The sequence below is a fragment of the Metopolophium dirhodum genome, chromosome 4 (assembly GCF_019925205.1).
Source record: "Metopolophium dirhodum isolate CAU chromosome 4, ASM1992520v1, whole genome shotgun sequence".
NCBI classification, from domain to species: Eukaryota; Metazoa; Arthropoda; class Insecta; order Hemiptera; family Aphididae; genus Metopolophium; species Metopolophium dirhodum.
Genome location: NC_083563.1, coordinates 23,737,962 through 23,765,961, shown reverse-complemented (window position 1 = coordinate 23,765,961; position 28,000 = coordinate 23,737,962). Strand labels below are relative to the sequence as shown.

Genomic DNA, 28,000 nt, shown 5'->3' with positions numbered 1-28,000 from the left:
AGCTTGTGTACGCGAGATTTTTGTAAACAGTCAGAATGAAAGAAAATTGTTGCCCTCGTGCAAACGCTGAAGTGCTTGTGAGGTAATGTATAATATTTAAAACAACATTTTTTTTTTTATGTAGTTAACACAGCGATAAATGCAATGATGAACATTTTATAAGTTAACGGAAGGTTCTTGAATCAACTAAATTAGTATTTAAGACAGTTTAAAGGAAACTACTGAGTAGGTATCATATAGGTACGAGTAAATAATAAATACTAAAAAATATCTGAGTCAATTAGGTACTCGATAAAAATTAAAAACTAACATTGACATCTTTATATACATATTATGCATTGTCATTTAAGACTGATAATTTAAATTATTTTTACCTTCAATAATATAATATCTAACGGGTACCCATCTCCAGTAAAATAATTGGTTGTGACGATATTGTTAGTACATTTTTAAAAACCTTGACGGTGTTCATATTTTATCTTTAGTAAGACAATTGTTTGTTATTTGTCAAGATGAAACTACGAGTCGCATTTAAATATTGAATATAAATTAGTTAGTTATAATAGTATACTTAATGCAAATTGAATCATATGTTTTGGATAAAACTGAATATTGGATTAAAATTCGTGTTGTACTTAAATTAATTGGACAAAATGCATTAGTCATGATGTAGTTGGGTGAAAGTTTTTGTATGAAACTTTAAATGGACCCACGTCATTGGCCTAACGTTCTGAAACCAAAGAAAAAATAATCCGTTTATGATATACCTACTTACTTAAGTAAAATTATGTTAGTTTTAACTTTTAAAAATGATAGAACATAATATACAAAATATACTACCATAGAAATGAATTTAAAAATACGAAATTCGCATGTGAAATATTATACAGAAGGTATAATATATAAAAGGGTATTGTTGGAAGATTGTACGATTGTTTATGTTGCGTACAAAGAAATGACTTTGGAAAGTGTACGAACAAAATTAAATACCCAGTAGGTATTTTACTAGCGTATTCTATAAAGCAGATCAAAGGCTATAGAGATGTGTCAGCATATAACACGCGGAAATTACCATGTATAATGTATTAAAATGAAAAGTAAATGTATGCTACTTTTACGGTTCATATTCGTTAAAAAAAATGTGTATAACAGCGTAATAAATTATAATTATAGTTTAAAAAAAAAGTAATTAAAATAAACCTTTACACGAATTTATTCTTCCTTACACCTACTAAATAATCATTTATTTTTGTTTAATATGTGCTTATAGAATATTAACATATATTATACTGGTTTAGTTTAAATGTCATTTATAATTTAGTACCTACTAATTTAATCTAATTGTACCTATATATAGTATGTAAATTATATAATACTATACTTACTAAGATCAATGTATTTTTAAATTAACAGATATTATAAAATTCATATTTGTTATCAATTATCAAGGTTCTAATTGTTGAACACATTGATTAGGTAATTATGTAATTATCGGTTAAAATCGTTAGATTATTTTCGAAAAAGATGAAATGACTAACCTTACACGGATAAAAAAAAGTCTTGGGAGGCTTTTGGCTATTGATTGCAAGTACTTTCTATAGATTTCGTGAACTTACCATTTAATATAAGTACTTCCCATTTGTGCATGCACTTGCTGTTAGGTATAGATAAAGATATTATTTTTTTCTTTTACATATTTAGAGGTTTTTGGGGCATAATTGCATAATTACAGTTCCTTTTAAATTTGTAAGGGTATAGAATTCCAGACTCTAGTTAGGTACTATTACATTAAATATAATTAATAAATCGTAATAAATTATGTTTGATATCCAATATCCAATGCGATGTGCTAATTGTAATGGATTTGTACGGTTTAATTGTTTTTTTTTTTTTTTAACACGAGGAATTTGAATAACATATAAAATAAAAGTATTATGCATTCAAAGACTTTTGCTATAATCATTATTGAAAATGAAAAAAAAACCGCACACACGCTGATACGTCCTGCAGGATACTGCAGGAAATGAGTAGTTTTATTCTACGTCCCAAAAATATATTTCATGAGATTAGCAATCTGGTGTATTTTTTTATTTGAGTCATAATATTACGGTGTATATGAAGTACATAAATCAGGTATTAATTTCCTGTGTAGGTATTTCATTTTTAAGTTTAATAATATTCACACACAATAAAATATTTAGGTACCTACTAGCTGTTTAACCTAAGAAATCGAATATGGAGGTGAATACCAATAGATCAGTTTAATATAATTTAAAATGCATCACCAATTAGAAATTTTTATTTTTATTTGAAAAAAATCAAACTTGTATCTTTACAAATTTAAAACGCTAATTTTTTTATGTAAAAAACGTTGATATCCGTGCACGTCATAAATTTAACGAAAATCATATAAACAATATTAATAGATTATTTACTTTATTACAAAATATACCATAATATTATTAGTTTCCAAGTTTGTACACTTTCAGAAAGCAAAGATTATTGAATTTTAAAATACAACTTTAGTATGTACAAATAAAATTAGACAAGATGAATTACTTAAACGTGATGAAAAGGGTGGGGTTTAACTGAATTAAATTAAAGTTCTTAGTCAAATCTGCAGTTTACGATCATCAAACGTTTTACATGTTTTTAGTACTATAATTGAGGTACTTATCATAAAATATATATATATATTTTTTAATGTAATTCAATAGTTTTTCATATAGTTATAGTCTTGTTCTATATCAATATTATCGTAATGACAAAAACCGATGAGAAACAATCAGACACTGCACAAAGTACACAAAATAAAAATTGTCGTTTAAAGGAAACGAAAATAATTCAAAGTACCTGTAACATAATCTCCGTTTGCATACCGTTCGTTGGCAGGGAAGCCTATCTGATTAAACTTTGATAACAAATTGGCTACATTTCAAACAAAAGCCAATTAGGTATTTGCATACGATTATTATTACAAGATAAAAAGCTTACACGGGCCTATCGCCGATATGAACACACGAAACCGATACGGAATAATAATATCTATGCGTATAATGCGCTGCAGATATAGGTACCGAAATATTATTACCTTCACCGAATTTATCAATAGTAAGTCCATCACTACACAGTCGACGGATCAATAATAATCAACTCAATAATTCTGGTTCTTTGACATTTAAATGTGAAGCCAAATCAAATATTCTGACCATTACGAGCTTTTGAATCGACAGCATTTCTAAGTCGCGTTTTCTACTGATATTCATCTGAAATTGTTTACGGTATGGGACCGAGTTGAGTGTATATATATGGTATTATACTATACAAACATTATTCACCGTACAATGACTATATAGGATCCCGACTGGAAAACGAATTTTGGCGAAAGGTTTTACGCCAAATTAAACACACACAAAAATCATCGCGCACACATCTCACACGCCATTCAAAATCGTTCCAGCCGACCGTTTAAGATAAGTCAAAGGAAAACCACCAAACTACATATCATAGCTACTGAACAGATAAATAATAATAATAATAATGAATTAATTATCGCCACAATAAATATAAACTATTAGGCTATAGTATACATATATTATATAATATATCTGAACGGCCCGCCATTCATACTGTCATTCGTGACACGAGTCTATATTGTTATTATGTACCTATGTATATGTTTCCACTTTTTATTTGGATATTATTATTGTACAAGTTTCTAAAAAATATATCCAAACAATAAAGAATAAATAATTGATACGCATGCGAAAATCTGACAGTGATTGGTATGTTTTAATTAAAAATATTTCTAAGTCGGAGGCATTCATCGTAGGTATATTGCAATATATATTATAATATGCGATTAAGTTTATCAAATTCAAACACATCAGAAAAATATATTTTAATTATATAATTTCCACTGTGTTTCTACAGGTAATTCTTACGAAGACCGTTGAATATCGATTGGTATACTTTTAAGACAAAGAAATCGTTAAATGCAACGCTAATATTAAAAGGTTAATTTAATATGTACATATAGTCTGTGCTCCCAACAATAATGCTACATTGCTATGAACTAAAATAATATTATACTGTATATTAAGTATATTATACTGTAGAGCATAAATTTAAATACCACACTATTCGAACATTTGTTCAAATATTGTAATATCCGTTTTTAGAATTTAATAAATCGTTTGATTTAATCTCATGGTTAAGAATTATATTAAATTTAAAATACGTTTATATTAATGTTATTTTCTCTTTTAAGTTAAAAATAAATAAAGAATTACTGTGTACCTATTTATTGGCTATTACTAATTATTTTAGATTCTGAGCGAAGCGATAAATGTATTGATTTTACAATGATGTGTGTTTTATTTTTTATTTTTTTTTTTATTTTTGTGTCTGTCATTACCTTTTAGGACAGTAAAAGTACTTGGATTTTCTTCAACAGTAACTTTTCTGATATATTTTGAAAATATTTTGACTCTTTTTGAGCTGTTTACGGACATTGTCAGTTTTCAATTTTTTTAGTTTTTTTTTCTATAAATATCAATATAATTTTATTTGTTGAGTAAAAAAGCGTGAATATTTAATATAAGGCTCCTGATATATCGTTCTAATAGCAGTTGAAAAATATTAAAAATACATAGGCACAATTTTTTTTTATAAGCATTTAAAGTTCAAATTTTGACAAAATGTATCAAATTCAAAATGTAATAATTATTTTGTAGTTATAAATTTATAAAATGTTCAACTTTTGTAGCTAAGGATTAACAATTTAAAAAAAGATCCCACGTAAATAGGTTATATATAAATTACTTTATTCACAATAATATCATCAAATATACTTGGTAATATCATAGGCTGACTGACCGTTTTCGCTCAGAATCGTTTTTCTTAAACAATGAGATTATATCATTGAATTCAAATTTAACACCATCCATTACAGTGACCCACTTGTAACCTACTGTACAGCAGAGCGACATCCACTTATCCACCTTTTTCAATATTATGTTGCATAAGAAAACCATTACACTTAAATGCATTACCTGGAATTCAAATTTTAAAACTATGTATAAAATATTCCGTAGAAACATTTCTCGATTTTACGGATAGAGAATAGTTTGTAATGGTCTTAGGCATACAAACCACTACCGTGAAAGCGTATGGCCCGAATGGCAGGCTGTGTATTTTTCAACACGTGTCGAATATTCGTCGGTGGGTACTTAATTGCAAATGTGTATTTAATTTATCGAAAGGGAATATTTTAAAACGTTTTTTAACCGAATCGATTAGGTAGATACCTCTAGTATCTACCTACTTCGTTATATTTTGTAGCCAGATTCATAAGCCCTGAAAAAAAAAACATAATATCGTAAACCAAATTACCCCGTAAAATCGATAAAATCGATAAAAACTAAAATATAATTATTATTGTGTGCACCGACTGCTTATTTATATCAAAATATAATACCTTCTACTCGCAGCTGATCATAGTTATAAAACCGCTCGCAATAGTTCGTTTGTTTTTGCCCACGAACTTTTATGCATATTATAATGATATATTTGTTTTAAACGATAAAATGTCGTCTGAAGATTCTGTGGTGTGCACGAGTGTGCGGAAACACGAGTGTAGTTGTGATCGTGGTGGAGAGAGTGAATAGAACGGAAGCGCGACCGCCCGGACCGAATATTCATCAGCCCCCGAGACAACGCTTCGCCGCGATGCGCCAAACATAATAATATAATACTATTTATATTATATTGTGTATTATAATTTATTAAACATTTATAGAGTATTTTATTGCAATAAGTAAAGTGTGATAACGTCGATTTATTATTTCGGGCGGTTTGATCCGAGAAAACAAACTGGTGGTAAGTGGTAAGTGGTAAGTCATGCATAACACAAGTCGCATATACTACCATATATCCATATGGGTACATGCAACAAATGTGTGTGCAACGGCATCATAATATTATTTCACAGTGGCTGAAGACTTAAAAACTATCCAAAAATGCTCTAAAAAGTAGCGAAAATGCACTAAAAAATACATTTTAACGGCAATAAAAATCTGAAAAAATTACCAAAAATTGTTTTACGAAATAAACTCGTGATTATGATTTACGGTTTAACACCGACTGGGCCAATTAGTCGTTAGAGGTTTGAGTCCCGGACTTTAATCACACTGTAGAAAAATATTATAAAGACGTTCTCGAAATCATAAAAAGTACGATCGACAAATTATGAATGATTGGAACAAAATTTCCTATTCAACTATTTTGAATTAGCAATTAAATGTAATCTAAAAATGTATGTGGCGTATAAATTTCCACTAAAAATTAACATAAATTACCATAAAAAAAAAAAAAAAAAAAATGCAAAACAAAAGTATGAGTTTCCAATTCTTAGATGTATGAAATGGATTTTGTACTTGAAAATAGATGACTGGGACTTCGCTAAAAATAATGCATTTTGCATTCAAATCCGGTCCTCGTCAATTATTATTATATATTTCCGACGGTGTGATGAGAAAAGCTGCTCTTGGTAAATAGTAAGTGCACTGCTATAGACATGCAATAAATGTGTATACAACGAAATCATAATAATATTGTTGGACCGCGGTTGGTTTGCTGCAGTTAATGGTACTGTACATGCGTGTGATAATAAAATTGGCCGTCACCCAAATCGAAAACCAAATAAATAATAGGCATTTTATCGTATATAATAGGTACGTTGTTATATATACGACGTATAACATATAGTAGACGATATTATATCATTATAATTATAATACAATATTATCATGCGATATTATGACCATGATGGGTTTCAAAAAACACTTATTTGCCTACTGCATTGACTCACAAAATCAATGATATAATAACCATTCTATAACTATTATACGCAGGGTGATTCGCCGTAAATGCTAAGTCCAATTTTTTTTCTTTAATAATAAATTTATTCAAATTCAAATTTTTGGAATTTCAAGTAGATACCTATACTAGCTGGATATATATTTTAAATTAGGTAATTAGATTTTTATATTATTTACTATATTTTTTTGTTAATTCAAAATTCTATTTGAATACATCAACGTTTCCGAAATGATCATCTGATTTATAATTAATTATAGGACAAAAGGTGATTCTCTTTTGAATGCAAATTGGTACTCGGTATCACCACAGGAAAATATGGCTCTTTAATATGTTTGAAAATTTCTAAAAATCAGATTTTTAATGAATTTATTATTAAATGAAACAATTGGGGTAAGGATGTTTGATGAATCCTTACTCTGTAAATGCATAAATGTTATTAGTTTATTACATCCGTACTTTACAAAACATAAAACACCCTGTATAATCTTGATGGCTTTTGAGCTTGGAATATAATATATTATTTTAAGTGAAAACGTTGTTGTATGTAAACATTATGTCATTATGTATCCATCTCGTATAAAAGAGTTCCTCTCGCTGCAAGTTAATAGTGCCACAAAATCGCAATTAATATCTGCATCTGCAGTCCAGTATAATTTAGTACTCATGGACAAATAAACAATATTATATTATATCATTATAATATTATTTTCCATTGCCCCCACACGAGTTCTCCCAGCGGGGGACTCAGTTTTCATATGCATACTTATACATCATATCTATTATTATTTAACTATGAAAAATTAAAAAATAAATAAATAAAATCATGCACTCCGTAGGTCGGCATTTCCCGAATGCCTGCTTGTACTAATACTGTATACAACTAGGTTGATTCTTATATCGCGTAACCGGAACGATATTCTTTGACCTAATGTAGTCCTACCCTAGTATCCTAGCTACAATGTATAGAGGATATATCGGCGTTAAGCTGGATTGATTTGCGTTAGAATAATCCTCCCTTCCCCCGATATTATGAAAATAAAATAAAAAATCGTTATTTAGAATATTTAATTAAATATTTTTTTTTATAAAATACAATTTTAATCTGACTCAGTTGCAGGCGGCACCTGCGGACAGTGTCGCATATTCAAACTGTGGGCCTATAGTGTTAATCTTCTAACCATGGCTCACTAAGTTTTAAAAAAAAAAACTCTTTAAAATTGTCTTTATTTAGGTCTATTAAATTTAGACAAGTGAAAATATTACAAGGGGGAAATAATAAATAATTTACTAAATCTTCGTAGGCGTCTGCAGTTTATCGACGCCGTGCACATCGGTGGTTTCTACTACTCTCTGCGGATGTTCTTAAGTCTACAAAATGTGATGTCAAATATTATATTTTCTATGCCGTATGATATTCCCACAGCCACCGGATATCGAATGTACCACAATTCCTGCCACGATTCGATAGTCGTCAATTCGATGCACCCGCACATTCCCTCTCGAGGACTATAATTTCGATATGCGCCTCCCGGAATGAACTCGTATAATACATTTCACACCGGTTCGACGGGCTACGGATTCGTGCAGGCGAGGGAATAGTATTCCATTTTACCGTGGTATATAGTTTAATAGAAATCTACCATGAAATGCAACCCTAAAATTTTATAACATTTGGGTAACAGTTTTTACCATTTTGCCACGATTATATTGATCACATTATATTAGAACAATGCCAAAATATTATACCTAATATGATGCGTAATAATATTATTTTGGCGTTGCACATTAATCCACATTACCACATTAGATTTTGCGCTTGAGTAGATTTCGGCAGTGAGCCTATACAGGCTATAGTGTGGTTAAACAATTTGTAGAATGGAAAAATTCGTCCTGACACGTACTTTGGTTGTATATAAAGTAATATTATATTATAGAGTAGTAGGTATAATAATGTGTTATAAATTTTAGGCGGCGGCCTAGAATGTGTATATGATAAATTGATAACTACTGTTTGTTTTAAATGTCATATAATATTTATTGTATATTTTTTATGCACAAAATTATAATATTTTAATGATTTGTGAATAACGTGACCGACCACAAGTTCGATCAGCATCGATAATTTAACGGCGAACGGCAGCTTTTTTAACGGTAAAATAAATTGTATTATAATTTATAAAAGGGTAAAATAATGTTTCATTTGCACGAAAAGCCAATGTTTACGAATATTATTATACTGTATTGTATATAAATTCCTATCACGATATTATTATAGGTCATCGTGGTATATAAGCAATAAAATTATCACGTGATCAGTAAAATCATAATGTGACGTGTCTACGAATAGTTTCGTGTGAACCATGCCGATGTATAACTATACGTATTTTACATGTTTTTCTTCTCCTACGTCACACTTCTTAATATTTTATCATGTATTAAATATCATAAATAATATTACAGTCACGGTGGTAGAACTAAAACATTATCGATTCGTTTTATAACAGCTGAATATAGCTAAATGAGTTGCGAACTATAACTATTATTTAATTATACTATACCCCCGTACCATATAATATAATATTATTATCATGCTTCCTATGCAAATCGTTTCGCAAGTATGAATAGCAAACTATAACTAAAAGGTTAAATAAATTGTCGAATAGTAAATACTTGTTTAGAATTATTACGATTGTATGCATCAATCTTGGATTGAAATGCTGCGTTTAAAATCGATTGTATTTGTTTTTTCCACTACAGTCGATTTATACATGCACGTAGTGAAAAAGTTTTTCATTAAATTTGTATTCCAAACCGAAGAGTTGCTTGAACGTATTTAATAATCTGTAACTGACACGATGTTATATTGTTTTTATTACACAGTAAAAATCTAATAATATTATACTTTTTCAGAAAAAGATGAAACGACGGCTTCTTATACAATATGTGTGTAAGTGTCGAAAGTCAAGAGAAGTTAATCCATCAAATTTCATTAAATTAAAATTATAAATATAACATCATAACAGTACATCTTAATAATTCTTGTTGAAAATTTATTTTAATAAATAAAATGCACATTTCGAATTTTTGTCGGCTAATAAACATAATATATTTAAAACAAACTATACATCATTTTTAATTTTTCATTTTAATGTTAAAAAAAAACACGTTCCACTAATAAAACCCTATACTATAAAAACAATTGGACCCTTTTGTGTATTTTCGTAATCAATCATTGGTTTGAACATTTAATCAAAATAAAATCTAATCTATTGAAATGTTATTAGAAAAAAGTATACAAAAATATAATATAATACAAGACTACCTATACGTCATAATGTAAACATATGTCTTCGATAACAGTTAATAGTTATTAGCTAAATATATTGACTTAACCAATTACAATACTTATAATTGGTAGGTATTTATACCTATTATTAATTAAAATTTAAAGTTACTACTAACCATTAAAAAAAAATATATTACCATCATTATGTAGATTAGGACAAGTTTATAGGTACATTAAACATTATATTGTCATTTCTTATTTTATATATACACTTTATTATGTTTTATGTCCTGTTTTCTCCTTTTACCTATATTCATAAAAATGTACTTAACCAATACTATTATATCTTATTGCTTATTTTTTAATCATAACATGGTTAATGTTCGTTAATTGATTATTATTAAATCTCTACTCACATATTATGTATATTATGTATAACTTCCTATTATTTTCAATTTAATTCTGTACTAGGAACTCTCACTTCCGCACAGCCAGTGGCTTGGAAGTGACCTACTTCTGTTATTTTAATTATATCATAGTGTATTGTAAAATTATTAGTTAAAAATAAATTAATATTATTATTAATTAAAAATAAACTTTGGCAACTTGGCCGTTGCCTGACAATATATTTTTGTTCTAGTAGGCAATAACAATACTGAAATCATAATATTTTAGATTGTTGTTGGTCACAGAGTTGTAACTTTTACATCCACTACATAGGTACTAAGTATTATTAATATATAATATATAATATTTTATATGCATTCATTTTTTAATGAAATGCCCAATATGAAAAAAAAAAAAAACACCATAATTTCTACTTCACTATTAAAATATTTACTTGATGTGACGGACATTTCATGAACAGTAGAGAAGGCAGAACGCAATCATATTATAGTCAACAAAGCGTTGGTTAAGAACTATTTCGTTAGTTCAACCTCCCTTGGGACTTTGTACAGTGAACTTGACAATGTCACTATATAACGTACTCTACGGTAATCGAAAGGTCTTGACCAATAATTCAAATAATTGAATACTACAAGCGAGTTGAATAAAGGGTTAAATGTATTTTATAGTAAATTGCGGCTTAACTATAGGGCAAAAGGCAATTCTAGTGGTTTTAATACATTCAACATATTTTATAAGTGTATAATCTACGATAACTTAACAATATACGAAAAATAAAATGTTCGTCGGTACTTGTTGTGTGCGACTTCAGAATAAAATTAATTAACCATTTTATAACTGTATTGTGTTGCAAATTTATTTAAGTATAAAATTTGCTTATAAAATAATAAAAAGATAAATCAATCACATAATTCAAAAACAACAAATTGCATAGCAGCTAAATAGAATTATTATAAATCTTAATTATTGTATTATATTATTATTAAATTATTCTACTTAAAATTCATAAGACTGCAATACCAACGATTGGTACGTACAACGATTATCTATCTATAAACATATGCATATGTTATAAGCAAAAATATCTACATAGTTTTATTCCGAATACAAAAAACATTATAATCCAGAATGAATAAAAATTATTTATGTTAAAATATAATACTCAGTATAATTAATTTTAAATTAAAAAACGATTTAAAAATTTACGTTATACATACTATTATGTTAAGTACAGATGGTTTTTCATTTTTAAAAACTAAAACACTCATAAATATTAAATGTAATTGCTTGAAAAATACCATCAAAACAACTTGTGTGTTGAGTTCACAGGCACAGTACAAAAACACACACACACACACACACACACACACACACACACACACACACACACATTTAAATTTTGACCTCCTCAAGCCCCAACTAGATTGACTTTTCCGTCGAACAAGATACTGAAGTTGAAAATCAAAGCACTTTTACTGTCCTTTTTATAAAAAAAATTGCCATTAACTTTTAACTATTAGAATTCGTAAAGATTACTGACAAAAAACCCAAAAATTTAAAAAAAATATGCAATTGCATAAAACTCCGTGCTCTAGACTCATAATATACTATGTAAACATTGTGAAAAATAATAAACATTCTCACATATTATATTGAATCACAATTTACAATTATTATTTTTCACTTATTACCTAATTGGCATCATATTATATAAAATTTATACTATACATATTTTAATAAATATTTAAACTTATTATCGTCATTTTAAATAGATATTCAAATGCGGTTTGCCTTACCTACATAGTTGCGTACTTCATAAACGATTCTGGTTTTCTGTGAACCCGATCGGATATTTGTCAGAAAAGTGTAAATTCAATTTGTATCTGGAATTATTAAATTCAATATTAATACATGCAGATTTGAAATTAATATCTACATCATTATATTATAATGTAAGTTAATAGAAATATTTTTGTTGGTACATTATATTTTCCTATATTTTCCTATATTGTATATTTGTATTGAAAAAAAAAATTCGACGGTGGTAATATAATTTATACTTTGATATTATAAACATACTAAAACAAAAGAGTCATAAAAGTAAAAATCAATAAGTACTATTGTCACATCTCATAAATAATTGAAAGTACCTATGTATTATGAATTTTATTTAAATGTTTATGTTTTACTATTTTAGCACAATTATAAAGACTATAAAGATATGTAAGTAGTCATATTTTAAAAGTTTCGGTGATTCTTTAATACGCTTGAAAAGTATTAGGTGTAGTTGTATAGTTTATAAATTATATTTGAGACAATTTATAATTTTAATTTATCAGTATGATAAGTGTATAACGAATAACCATTGATTAAAAATAGTATTGTTATAATCAATGGTACAACTATAATTTTTATGGCATTTAAAAAAATACAATTATCAAAAATATAGTTACCCAAATTAAACCAATCAATTAAAAAATTTAATTCATAGTAAGTCAGAGATTAGTTTACCGGAATTTTGGCAATATCCCTTTCACCTATCAGCACCGGTTTGAGGTATATTATGACATTTAATTTTATAGTAAAAATATGATTAAGTATTCACCACAATCAAAAACCAATTATTCCAATTAAAGCTTTGTATACAACGTTTTAAAGATTTTAAGTGGTTATGCATGTTAGTTATATACGTACAAATATTTAGACATATATTTAAACGTATTTTTATTATGTAGTTAAATGACAATACAAAATGTAATAACCGAAGCAGTATTTGTTTTAAATGAAATGAATTATTTTATAAGTAAAAGCTTTTTCGTCTGAGAACAAAATGTCACGAATTTCAGTCATTGTGAATTCTCGAAATAGGATTTGGGCATTTAAATTCCAGTACAATTCGTTTTTTATTCCCATTTTATTACACGATACTTTGTTATTAAAATATTGTACTCAACTTGCATTTCTATAACGTTTAATATTTATTTCATAAAAATATAAATGGAAAATTGGGAAATATCAAATCAGCAAAGTGCTTATAGATGTAAACCATTGTTGGAGTTTTCTTTTATTTAAACTTTGTTAATAATGGTATAAGTCAGAACGGATTGTATGAAAAGAAATAATACAATTAAAATTACACAGGTAGGTACTGGAATATTGTATCAATTATCAATATAATGTCAAATAGTTAAATCGACCCAATTGAAAAACGAAACGTCTTAAAACATAACTGATCGTTATTAAATTAATATAATAATTATTATTTGTATAAGATCAATGTCGAAATCTATAATTATTTGGCTTCTTTGACCTGTAATTGTTTATAATAGGTATGCTAAAAAACTTTGATAAATTAATATCAAAGCTGTATAATATTAAACATACGATAAAGAAACACGGTGGACGACATTCGTCTCATTTTATTCTTCTCTGCGCAGAGTATTGGTAGGTATAGTGTTAAAAGAAATCATAAATAATTGCATTCGGAAAAACGTCACTATAGTTCTTGCTGATAATACCCCCAAATTTCTCCACGGTTGTCGTTAGTTTTTTTCTATTGCTTAGAGAATCTATTGAGAAAATTACCTCTTCATATAGATTAGAACCAATTTTTGGATTCCGATCTTTAAAAGTACTGTATGAAACTTTAAAAGCTCTCCTAACCGTTAGAGTGTCCATAGAAAAAGTTATAGCGAATAAAAACTATATTGTAAACATATCACTAACTTGACTAAGTATTAACAAAACGTTGATCATAGTTTATTTAGTTAGAAATATGTCCTATTATATATTACACAATACACAAAGGTTGGATATGGACAATAACTGCCTCGATTTGCTCACCTTAACGTAAGATAGTGCTTTATTATTATATTATGAACTTGGAAATATGTTATGGTGAATCGTTATAGCCTCTGAAAAACGTTTCTGGTGATAAGGTGAATTTAATTAATAGAAAATATACCTATAAGACTTTTTTGGAAATATATTTAATTTAGTCAACATTTTCTCATATATTGATAATTACATAAAATACTTAGCACAGTTTGCCAAGTGAATGATGTTCAATTGTGTCTTAAAAATCGTAAAATTATTTTCCACCTGTAATGCATCACATTTACACATAGGTACGTGATTATATATTATATTATTATAACCAATACAAGGGCGTCCGCAAGAATTTGTCAAGGGGAGGGCAAAATATTTTCCTTTTTACATTTTTTGTCTCACTATCCTATTAGTTATAACTTATAAAGTATTTTTGTGACATGTTTTCTTTCATATAGACAAGGAATGTAAAAATATTTATGAATTATACGCAGATAGTTAGTTAAAACTTAATGTCACATCATTAATTTTAATTAATAGTTATGTAATTTTAAATTATCAAATATATTTTTTTAATAAATAAAATGTTACCGGTGATTTTATAATTTTAGGTAATTTATAAAACTAAATATTTTTAGCTTATTCAGTCATTGATACCACAAACTTGAAAAGTTGAAACTATTGTAGGTATGCCATCTATGAACATTTAATTTTTTTATCAAAAAAGTAAAAACTTGGTCGACACTGCAGTATTGCACTTGGTCCCACCACTACATCTCATAATCAATAAAAGCAACGTTCTTAGTTCATAATCGAGTGTACTAAAAATCACTCTGTAAATAAAAATCTTTTTATTTTTAATTTAAAAAAGTTTATTTTGCGATATTTTATATTACGACGGTAATGATTGAGGTTGGGTTTATGATGCACTTTGCATTGTTTCCAAATAAATATTAAATATATAACCTACAGTCTAAACCTATAGGCATAGAAAAAAAAATAGTCGATTTTTAGATTAAATAAGTAGTCCAAATGATTAGTTCTGTCTGTAAAACTTTTATATAATCATTCAAAAGTTTAAAATGTATATTATAATTTATACAAAATTTATTTTAGAATTTATATCTTTAATATTATCAAAAATAAGAATAATTTAGTGTACTATTTACAATTGTTCGGGCATTTTTAAGTTTTTTTGGAACAATAAAATCATCAATAATAATATTGTGATAATTAACCCAGAAAAAGCCAAGGGGAGGGGGGCAACTGCCCCTACTTGCCCCCCCTTGCGGACGCCCTTGAACCAATAGATAAAAAACTTTCCTGAAAAGTAAAACACAACATAAATCAAAGTGAATATAAATTATACGGGCATCGTATCAAAATTATATTATACTTGCATAATAAATTATTGTATCTAATTAATATTATATACGAGTATAATATTAAAATAGTGATTTTTTAATGAAACTATATGCAAATTGTTTAAATAACCGACTACCTACTGTAATATGCCGTTAAGTTTTTTAACCGACAATATTGATACTATTAATAGTTATCATAATAAAAAACAACGTATATTATATCTAAATGTTTATGCCCGTGTTCAAATTTTACAAGTCCGGGGTAACTTTTTACCACATTTACTTTGGGTGTATATTATATTGTATACAGTTCATATTATGTTTATCTATAGCATCAACTATAAGCTTCTAAGTCCTAACACGCCAACGCATTAACAAGTTGTTTATTGAATCTGCGTGAAATATGTAGTAATCAAAAACTTAAGCAAAGAGTAAAAGTTTCGTGTTTTTTAATCACAAAAGTATGAGGGGTTATCATCTTTAGTTCATCTTTTTACACACTTTGGTGAATAAGGCAAGTTATCTTAATGGTATCTTAGGTAATCCAAGATACTTAAAGGCAATTAATTACTGGTAATAACTTTTGGATTACAAAATTATAACCACAAAAATAAAGTATAAATATGTAATATTACAAGAGATTTATGATAATTTCTTATATTAAAAAGTTTACACAATATGCTCCAATGAACTTTGGTTGGATCGAAATTCGAATAAAAGTCTCTGGTTCATACGGGCAAAATGTATTGTGAGATGATTTAATTTTTTTAAATTATTTTTCTTTTTAATAGCAAAAAGCAAAATACTTATCATAAATATAGAAACATAATACTTACTTAATTATTAATTAAACAATTTTTCTCAAGATTTATCGTTTTTGTGTTTCTTGCATATACATATTATATAATATGTATATATTTTTTTATTTATTGTTTAAGCTTTTATACAAAATATATTAAAGCAGAACATTAATCTAATATTATAAGAATATAGCATAAGAAAATATGACCATTATACTAGTCTCAAGACAATAAATAAGTAGCAGAAGACAGATTGCAATAAGTATTATACACCCAAGAATATAAATATTATTAAATAATATTAAATTAAAATATATGTATTATACACGTTTTAATTATTGATAATGAAATTTAACAATGATATTATTATGATTCGTTTTTTTTTCGTACAGGATAGTCTGTTTAAACAAATTTTGATTTTGGGAACGTTTTAAACCAAGAGTTTTCGCTAAATGTTGTTTAAGTGCTAGCATACACTGCAAAAAAAAAATTAAAAAAGTTCATACTTTTTAGAAGAAAATGTACAAACAAAAGTTTGGGTTAGGTAAAAATGTTGTGACAGTTAGTTGATTAGGAAAAAAAAATTATGCTACCCGCATTTAATATTTGAAATTTATAAAGTTATAGAATATAATATGCGTAGAAGAACGCAAATTGTATCATTTCGTAACTTCAATAACGCGGAAAAATATATGTAATTTAAATATTTTGATTACATGACAACGCAATCGATATTGACCAATGCACGATATGGTACTTATAATAATAATAATAAATGAGCATGTCTCCGCCTATTTTATTTCGTGTAATTTATTATTTCATATTTGGTTTTGTATTTGTATAGAATCCGTCCGCATCATATAATATATGTATACATTGTACGACCACACACGCCAACAATAAATATAAAAAGCATAACAAATGAGACCGTTTACGATTCTCCGTATACATTTAGCCATAATATCACACCGTAGATTTAACATATACGGTCAATACACTAATGCAGAATGATTTTTTTTTTTATTACGAATTACCCATTTCCTTGTGGTAAATGTACGTGCTTTGTAACACATTGTTTCCCCACTTCACTGCTAATTTAAAATGTAAACGTTTATAAGTTTACAACTAGTTATTGCTACTGTTTCGATATTCAGTTTAAAATACATTTTAAAACGTACGACGATGACATTAAATAATCAAATAATAAATAAATGTAACAATTAAAAATAGTAAAAGTGGAATTAAAAAATATGTTTCATTTTAGATTCTGAGCGAAGCGATGAATGTATTGATTTTACAATTATGTGTGTTTTTTTTTTTATTTTTTATTTTTGTGTCTGTCGTCACCTTTTAGGACAGTAAAAGTACTTGGATTTTCTTCAACAGTAACTTTTCTGATAGGAAAGTGAATCTAGTTGGTACTTTGGGGGGTCAAAAGTAAACATTTCCCAGTAGTTTTCAAAAGCGACGTGAAAAACAAAAGAAAAATTAAGGAAAAACGGGAATTTTTACGCAAAATCTGTTTTTTGGTGTAACTTTAAAACAAATGACCACAGGGACATGAAATTTTTCTATAAATATCAATAAAATTTTATCTGTTGAGTAAAAAAGCTTGAAAATTTAATAGAAGGCTCCTGATATATCGTTCTAATAGCAGTTGAAAAATATTAAAAATACATAGGCACATTTTTTTTTTATAAGCATTTAAAGTTCAAATTTTGACAACATTTATCAAATTTATAATTTATTAATTATTTTGTAGTTAAAAATGTATAAAATGTTTAATTTTTATGGTTAAGGATAGAAAATTTAAAACAAGGCTCCACGTAAATAGGTTATATATAAATTACTTTATTCACAATAATATCATCAAATATACTTGGTAATATCATAGGCTGACTGACCGTTTTCGCTCAGAATCGTTTTTCCTATACAATGATATTATATCATTGAAATCAAATTTAACACCATCCATTACAGTGGCCCACTTGTAACCTATTGTACAGAAGAGCGACATCCACTTATCCACCTTTTTATGACTTGATTTTTTGTAAAAAATATTTTATTTTCAAAATCTAATAATATATATATATATATATATATATATTTTATCGCAAGAAAACGACTGTTTCGTGATAGAGGAAATACCATGTAATCTGTATAATACTTTTTTGGGTACCAACTATTTACAATATAAATATAGATATTATACACAAATACATAATATTATTATTTTTATTTAGGATTATCAAATTATTTATTTACAATAACATATTAGACAGTTTAGACAATTGTATTAAATCTATAGCGATTTGAAAATATTTCAAGACGATAAATTACACAAAAACCTTTTAGTGAAATTAAAATTATATATGAAAATACGCGTACGGAATATATATCATACTATGTCTATAATAATAATATAATGATGCAGTTTTAATATGTAACAAATTTACAAATGTAAAACTTTTTCGACGGTTTCCGCATAGATAATAATTATTTATATATTATGGCGACGATTTACGATGCGGTCCGGAGGAAACGGGCCGAGTCCAATGTCAATGATTTACATATTTTGTTTTCTAAACGATATAGTTAAACGTGCTTCCGAAATATTGGGCGGGAGATAGGGAACAAAAAAAATTTGAGTTCCCGGCGTAAGTTCGACCGCCTTTGGGTGTCGTATACCACTACCACGGCCGTCGGACCGTTGGCTGTAAACCGCGGTTTTCCGGCATAAACTTCACGTCGAGTGAAACAAAACTGCCGACTACGATGTGCGTGCGTAATAATTCGGCAAATCCCTCCTGACGAGCCTCGAGGAGACGGCGTCATATTATTGACGAGCGTTTGCGCTCGACATAGCTTCCTCAAAACATAATAGTAATAATAATAATATATAAATCAAGAAAGTTGTACACGTCGCGTTGTATATAGTTCACGAGGGTGTTTGAAACTAAATGTGTCGCATCAATAATAATTTTCATCGAAATAATAGTACTATATCCGTCTCTATTACACACATCTCGAGAGACCTCCGAGCGCCAGTTCGGGAATTCGCGTACACGCACGACCTTTGCCCGCGAGCGTGCAAAGGCGCCGTTCCGCGAACTACGTTGGGACCTCGACGATTTCGTACGCATGTTTTAATTAAATTAATCTGGAAATGCTCGAAATTAAATACGTGAAACCATACCGTTTCACTCCTGCGCCTCCCCGGCCGTTTCGCCCGCGTATTGGGGCTACAAAATAGGTAGGTGCGGTTGAATTATGATAATAGGCATAGGTACCTATAAATTATAATATTATTATGTTGGCGGCGGCGGCGTCAAATGAAAACATAAATCCAATGGCGAAACGAGAATGATTTCGTTATGTAAACAAAACGTTTTACAATCGTAGGCGTATGAAATATAAATTCGTATAATCTATTAAATTATTTTGCGAGCGGAACGCTGAGAATAATAATAATTATAATCGTTTAAACGACGAACTAATAATAATAATTACATTTGTAAAAATATCTCTGTAATAATATACCTACCGAATACGTTCCTGACTCCATCACTACTCAGATCATGAAATACCTATACCTAAATTATTATTTCCACAATAGAGAATCCAATACATATCTTAGGTTCATATTCGTAATTGTATCAAACAGTTTATATTCTGCGGTAACTGCAAGAGTATTTTTAATGAACAATTTGAAATAACTAATACATAATATCTGTATTGTGTAGCTATTGAACTGTTTATTATTCATTAAATATTGCCGTTAGAGATGTAATATTGAATATTTAAAACAAAATTTAATTTTTTTTTTATATTTTATGAGTAATGAAAATACTGCCGATAGTTGAAATATTAGAACATATTACATAATATGGCCAATTATGTGCCAATTGGACGATTCGGTGGTTGCCAAAAGACTAAAGCAACGGATACAATTATTAGACAGGTACCTAATTTTAGAATATTATGCCTCGTTATCGTCGATATGCGATGACGAAGACCGAGTTCATATGGTACATTAAAATAATATAATAATAATATAAATTATGATATATTTGACGAGTGACGAATTTGTTCCACGTTGAACTGACGTTGTGATGAATATTGGCCGGAATGAATTTACTGGCGACGAACGGATGAAATGACGTGACCTCGGTATTATTGAAAATTGGAATCGTCACAATTTACCGTTTCTTATTAAATATCTTAAAACGTATTAATAAAAAAATCCATAAGCTGTTCCAAAGTTTTCAACACATTATACCTACTGGGCTTATGTAAAAAAAATATTAAAACAATAAATAGAAGGCAGTATTTTAAAATACTTTATCAATAACACTGCGTGATACTATAATTTTAAACTTTTGATTTTTATGATAACTAAAATAAATAAAATATTACACTTAAAATAACGATAATTCTTATCATTTATCATAATTTAAATTAAAAATATTAAAAACAGAATCATGAGTAGTATTATAAATTGTAATGTAACACAATACACATCATCTACACATCACAATTTACTAAATTTACTGTGTTTAGATTAGGAAGTATAAGTATAAGTATATGTGGTTATCCAAAATCTTTTTTGCAAGACAAGTGATATGTACAACAGAGCGGATTACTTTCCCACTGTTTGTTATAATAGAAATATTTTTAATTTACAAATTTGAATTTTTATTTCTCAAACTTTATCACTCAATAAAATGTCTTATTATTGTGTGTTAATACTACACAGTTTATCAACAATAGCTAATCACATTTTGTTTATATAGAGTACGAGTAAATGTGTTTGTAGTCTTCTATTTATACATTAATTATTTACTTTATTCTATATTTATTTTGTATTTGTAGGTACACAGATGTATATTTTTTCAGATGTAAATTGGTACATTGGGGGGTCAAAAATAAGAAAATTCCCAGGTCTTTTAAAATAGCATGGTAAAACAATAAGACAATTAAGGAATTATAATATAACTATCATTTTTACGCAAAACCAGTTTTTGACAAAATAGATTTTTTTATTTTGTCTTAACTCAAAAATGAATATCTGTAGGAACTTGAAATTTTGTTCGAATATTGATATTAACATTTACTAGACGTGAAATAATTTTATTTTCAAAAATATTTTGGTTCTTTTTGTGCTAAATGTATTAATTTTTTTCTGGTTTATATATGATACAATTATTGTTTTCGGCTAATGAAATTTAAACATTTAATACAAGGTACGTCATACGTGGTTCATATACCAGCTAAAACAATATCAAAAAATACTCTGAGCTATGTGCTCAGAGTATTTTTTATAAGCATTTGAAGTTTAAATGTTTACAAAATTCATGAAAATCACCAACATTTAAAAATTATTTTGTAGTATAAAATTAATAATATTCATACCCAATGTTTGAAAACTGAATTCAAGATTCTGTATTAGTGTTTCTTACGATAATTATAAAAATGTTGAGCACAATTCCATAAATACTTCTTATGCGTGTCTCAAGCGTAAATTAACGACTTTTCAGTTTTTTGTCCTGCATATCAAAAAGTATTAATTATAGAAACTTGAAATATTCCACTTTAACTTATGATTTAATTTACTAACTCATTATTTTATATAATCAATGAAATTTTCAAAATATTTAGACTAGTTTTCAACATACATGCATTTGAAGTTGTTTAGTTAATTTGTTAAGCTTATGATATAAATAAAATATATTATTAAGTATAGGTTTAGGTACTATTATAACAATTAATAATAACAAATTAGATGTATTCCGCAAAATTAACCGTGTTAGTTTTGATATTGACCTATTATCAAACTTTTAGGTAGGATCAATATCTGTACTTACGCGACGGACGTTTTTTTGATATATTAATTTTCAAGCAAGATGTAGGTTTGTCGTAAGTGTGTGAATTACTACAAATTAAAAATGCTTATGTCTCCCTTGAAAATTAAAATATCGAATACAAAAAGCTGATGCTGAAGCACAGATAATGTTCTTACTTAAAAGTTCGATAATAGATCAATTCACACTACAATAATATTAAAACTAACTACACGAAATCGAAATTAGTAAACGAACATTTTCCATTTGGTAAGTAGCACGGTTGTAAGACAGAGACAACATTATGGTGAGCATGGGTAGCATGGGTATCAAGCATGGGTATGGCGCCCTCTTATCAATAACTGTAAATAAAATAAGATATGCAAGTTATTAATTTATTTATTAATAAAATGCTCTAGCCCACGGTATTAAAATAAGATAAATAAAACTTGAAAGTAATGAATATTACCTTCTAATTATTTTTTTTCTTTGTTCAAAGTCAATAGTTGCCTGCAGTTGTAGGTATTTTACGTACAATCGTACATCAGATATATATTATAATTATATTCCCATTTTAATTTATATTATTTACCCAATTGCCAATACCAATCGGCAATCACCATAAATATTCTAAATTTCATAAATAATAAAGAATTTTAATTTGATATAACATTTTGATTTAATTATGAATTGGTAGTTACGGTATTTTAAGCTATTTATTAGTTTTAAACTTATAAGTTCTAACTATAATATACATCGAGGTTCACCACTTCTCCAGTACTATATTGCTTTAATAAATATTTCAATATCTCCCTGCACGCTGACCTCAAAATCCTGACCATTCATTCACTAGCTTCCCACTATTATAATTATAAACCATTCCACAAAAACACATTCAACCATTCAAATTCCCTAATTTTAAACCTCTCCTCTTTTACACTTCCTAATAACCCAGCCCGCCGTCTTAAACAAAATTGGCCCAGGGACCTCCTCAACATAAAAAAAAAAACAAAAAAACCACCTAGAATTATGAAGTTGAGTCGGACCCCCTCTCTTTTTATCATGCCGTCCAGTCTTGTACTCCCCCCCCCCCCATATTACCTATTGTATACGTTTTATTACAGATTGTGTATTCTTGTTTGTTCTACCTAATAAAAAGAAAAATATAATATAAAAAACCGATACATAAATAAATATTAGGTTAAAGTGAGTATTTTAAATTTTGAAAAGCAAAACATTATAAATCAAATATAATATAAAATATTTGTTGTAGCATGTAGACCAATACATTCTTCCACAGTTCCACGAGTGTTTGAATATACACAGAAGACGGAACTAACAGAAAAATACGTCAACCGTTTACCTTGCTTATTTTGTAAAATACTAAAATGTAAACTGTAGAAGTTAGCCACTAGGTAACAGTAACAACACTACTACTATAATAATAATAATGAATAAATTATACTTTATTATACTTATACTCCGCGCCACGAGAGAACGCAACCGCTTTTCGCATCCGAATTATTTACTCGAGAAGTCGCGAAGCCTCATTTCCCCCCTCAAAGCAGTCACCAGTTAACGTATAGGTACACCGTGAGTGTATAATAGGTATCGCTTGTATTGCCATTTACTTAGAACCACGGTAGATTATTGTCTACTATAGTCTACTATAATCTACCCATAGAGTAATATTACTCTATGAATCTACCGTGCTTCGAACCATAGAATATAAGAAAAGTAATGGATAGGAAATCAGACTCTTGTCGATGGTCCAAGACTGATAAAAAGTGAGGTGATTTTTATTATAATATATGTTATATTTTACATAATAAATATATATTATATTTTATAAAATATATATTTGGTAATCAGTATAATAGCTATAGGTGTAACCAAGAAGGATTTAAATCTATCATGAACTCGACCTCACTTGACACTTGATATAAGCATAGCCGTGGCCTATCCAGTTCTTTATTATCTATGTAATAGGTATGTTTACAATATATTTTTTTTATAATTTCAAAACAAATAGGAAGCAGTAGCCCGTAGTACTATATACTATAATATCTATTATGATTAAAATAAGTTTTATTTAACATAATAATATGTATAGAATATAAATTATAATTTATAGTAGATATAGTTGGTAGGTAGGTAGGTATTTGATAAAAGATAGAGCAATAAAGCATTCAATATTTTTTTTTGACAATTTAAGACTTGAGAAGTTTGAAATATATTGGTTACAGAGTATAGGCTAAAATCAGTACATAACACAGAGTTTAGATTACCCTGCAGTTTGCACTATACCTACCAATAAAATTATTATAAGTTTAAAATACTCTATTATTAAGATGAATACATTATTGTAAAATAATATATTTTTTTCAGTATTTAAAATCACAATTTTCTAATTCCAATCTTCGTAGTCCTCGGTAGTATAGTGGTAAGTATCCCCGCCTGTCACGCGGGAGACCGGGGTTCGATTCCCCGCCGGGGAGGAAAGTTTTTTGCATTTTTTTACTTAATTTTTTTTATTAATTATTTTTAACATTTTTGTTTTATTATTCTTAACAATGATACAATTTTAACATACTAAAATTATGTGCGTTACCCCGCACTCGTGATTGAATAATGTATTACAGATAAACTTAGTATACTATATTATGCACTTTTTTTGTAGTTAAAATATAATGTATTATTATTGTTATTCAGTGTTCAGCGAACTTGCTATTATTATTCAAAATACAATAAATCAGAATACAAAATTATATTCTGTATTTCCACTGTCAGATTAATTTAAATTATTGTTGATACATTAAATATGCTAAAATGCTCAGTGATAAAAAAGAGAATTTAGTTGAATCTTGGATATCAGAATTAAATGAATTCATAAATAAAAATATATTGTTGTTTAGTTTTTTGGTAGGTATGATACTGCGACTACAAGGACAACTCTATCAAAGTCTATTGTAAGTGCAAAATCTTATATTCTTATTTCCTATCACAGTTTTATCACCACATATAACAAAAATGACAGATTTTCATCACGGTATTATATATCGCTTTATTCACAAGAAACTATAGATTTAAAGAAATATCTAAATAGGTTAACATAAATAGTTAACACCATTACACCAGAGAAGGCCACATATTGACTAATATTAACAAGTAGCGGTTACCTAACTATAAGTACCTATAAGACCTAACTAAAGAAATCGAGGGTTACCCATCAATATTTAAAGACTTTAATGCCTAAATAAACGTAATATATATTCCGTTATACCTAATTAGGGCTAGTGGTTTATAGAAGGATGTTTTCTAATATTCATCCAAAACATAGCTTATAGTGATAATATAGAAATTTATTCTATAATACCAGGAGTGTACAGTAATTTGTTTTTCTATTTTTAACAATTAACTTGTTAGTGCATATTTTCCTATGTTTTCATTAGTCATTTTAAGTACATATTTACATATATTTTTAAAATAATATTTAATTTTTATTTACATTGATAAAAAATAAAATTTAATATAGATAGTAGGTACCTAAAATAATAATAAAAGAAATTAGTGTGGGTCGTATTTTTCTCGTTTGCGAGATAAAAATCAGTGTTTTTAATTGATAAACTATTATTATTTTGTAGACTTTGTAAAGTTAAAGTTAGTGCCAAAAACATTTTGTAGATTTACAGCTGAATAGCATAATATACAATCAGTAAACCGAATTGAAAAGTCAAAAATAAGCCAACAGCTTCTTGATTTATTGAAAAATTAATATAAAATTAATGAGTGGAATTTTCATTGTTTTTTTTTCAGCACAAAAAAAACCTGAAGTCAAAACCGAAAAATATAGATTTACATAGATTTAATAAATTAATTAAATTTTTATAAGTACAATGTTTATTTATATATAATTTTTTCAGCATAAATTAATAATATTATCAATAAAAAATTATTTTCTTATACACAAGGACACAGAGTGTAACAGGAAAACCTGACAGATTAAATAACTTTTGTTTTAATCAATATTTTTAAATTTCAATTACACTACACGTTATATGACGTATATAAAAAAAATTATTTTTATTTTTTAACAATAAAAATAAAATATTTGAATTTTGATTAAAATTATTTTGGAACAATTCAAAGTAAACAATTTGTAAATATGTTTTTTTTTTTTAATGTTGATGGTAAAAACATTTATCTCAGTCAAATGGTTTATTTTTACGATTTTTAAATTGTCAGAATTTTTTGAAGTAAGACTCATTAATTTGAAAACTTATAGGTACCTAACTATTTTCAAAATATTCTTTTTGGGAATTTTCATATATAAGTAAATCGTAAATTATTGGTTATTCTTAATATTTTTCTAATTTTTTTTATACGTTAGGAGATTTTATAGAATAATCTATAATTAAATATTAATTTATTGATTATGTTATTTATGCACGTTTACGTTAAAATGTTTGTTTTACATGTGTCCGTTAGCAAATTAAAGCTTCTCAATGTTACAAATATTTTGGAATTGCTATAAGAATTTACAGATAGTAAAAACCAATCACTATTATAAAGAAAAGCTTCACAAAATCAACAATATACGTCTCATTAAAACTCCTAGCTCCTATAGTCACGTTTCAGCTTTTTTTTTTATTAAAGCTAAGTTATTAAAAATCTGTTGGTTTTTATAGTAGCTACCAGCATATTAAAAATGTAATATTTAATATTTAAAAATAGAATAACTAACCTAACCTAACCAGGAACACAGCATCCTTTTTGGGTTTGAATGAATACTATAAAATATCAATGTAACATTTCAAGCAAATTGGATCAATGGTTCTCAAGATCATGCATTACAACTGAAAGCTACATATATTTTTTATTTATAAAGATTATATTATTACTATATGACAACACATCGACACATCGACACATCGACACATCGACACATCGATTGAAATTCACCATTTTTAGAGAAACTCCGTGAGCCAACACCTGTCGGGTAGCGTCACGTGTCAAGATTTTTGTATTTTTCTTGGCCGAGACATGTTGTTGGGTACGAGTAGTTCTTCTGTAGACTGTTATAAATTTAAAATTTGAATACAATTTGATTTCTATCGAACTACTGCATACACATCTTATAAAACACACATACAATCATAATATCTAATAATAACGTTACAATGTTACAGATGTTACTATTTACATGCAGTAATAACTGTTGGGGAATAGACAGAAAGGTACTATTTATTTTTTAAATGTACAATGTTTCCAAGACATTACAATTAAATATTTTTATGTTTATATTATATTTTGTTAAATAGATTTTTGATATCAAATCCAAGAACTGGGTACTTATATACATTTGTGGTACATCGCATGTGTTTCATTGCGCCACTTGAAACTGAAGTGTAGTCGTGACACTCATAACAATATTTTCAAGGAAGGTACATGTTTGATACCTAATTTTTAAACTACAGCTTGAGATACCATTTTAATGCGATTAATATACAATATACTTTCTTAATATAGAATTTGTTTATTTTAATCACTCTCGTGAAACCCAATCCTGCATATATGTCAACGTTAAATTTA

General features: G+C 27.6%; 1 protein-coding gene, 1 long non-coding RNA gene and 1 other non-coding gene across 8 annotated transcripts in view; 2 read left to right on the top strand and 1 right to left on the bottom strand.

Moving 5' to 3' along the window:
* LOC132943665 (uncharacterized) lies at nucleotides 1-27,851 on the top strand. The gene is made up of 3 exons (XR_009664352.1): nucleotides 1-82; nucleotides 27,598-27,645; nucleotides 27,730-27,851. It is a non-coding gene; the product is annotated as an uncharacterized LOC132943665 (long non-coding RNA).
* The window catches only part of LOC132943664 (leucine-rich repeat-containing protein 24-like), a 165,864-nt gene that overhangs the window by 109,869 nt on the left and 27,995 nt on the right, over nucleotides 1-28,000 (bottom strand). For 3 of the 6 annotated variants that reach the window (XM_061012689.1, XM_061012691.1, XM_061012690.1), the window contains exon 2: nucleotides 12,373-12,459. The exons of 1 other annotated variant lie outside the window; for it this stretch is intronic. The gene's annotated coding sequence lies outside the window, so the exon portion shown is untranslated. The remainder of the gene's footprint in view (nucleotides 1-12,372; nucleotides 12,460-28,000) is intronic. 2 more of the 6 variants (XM_061012692.1, XM_061012693.1) reach the window with 1 other exon arrangement.
* On the top strand, nucleotides 24,835-24,906 carry Trnad-guc (transfer RNA aspartic acid (anticodon GUC)). Its single transcript has one exon. It is a non-coding gene; the product is annotated as a tRNA-Asp (tRNA).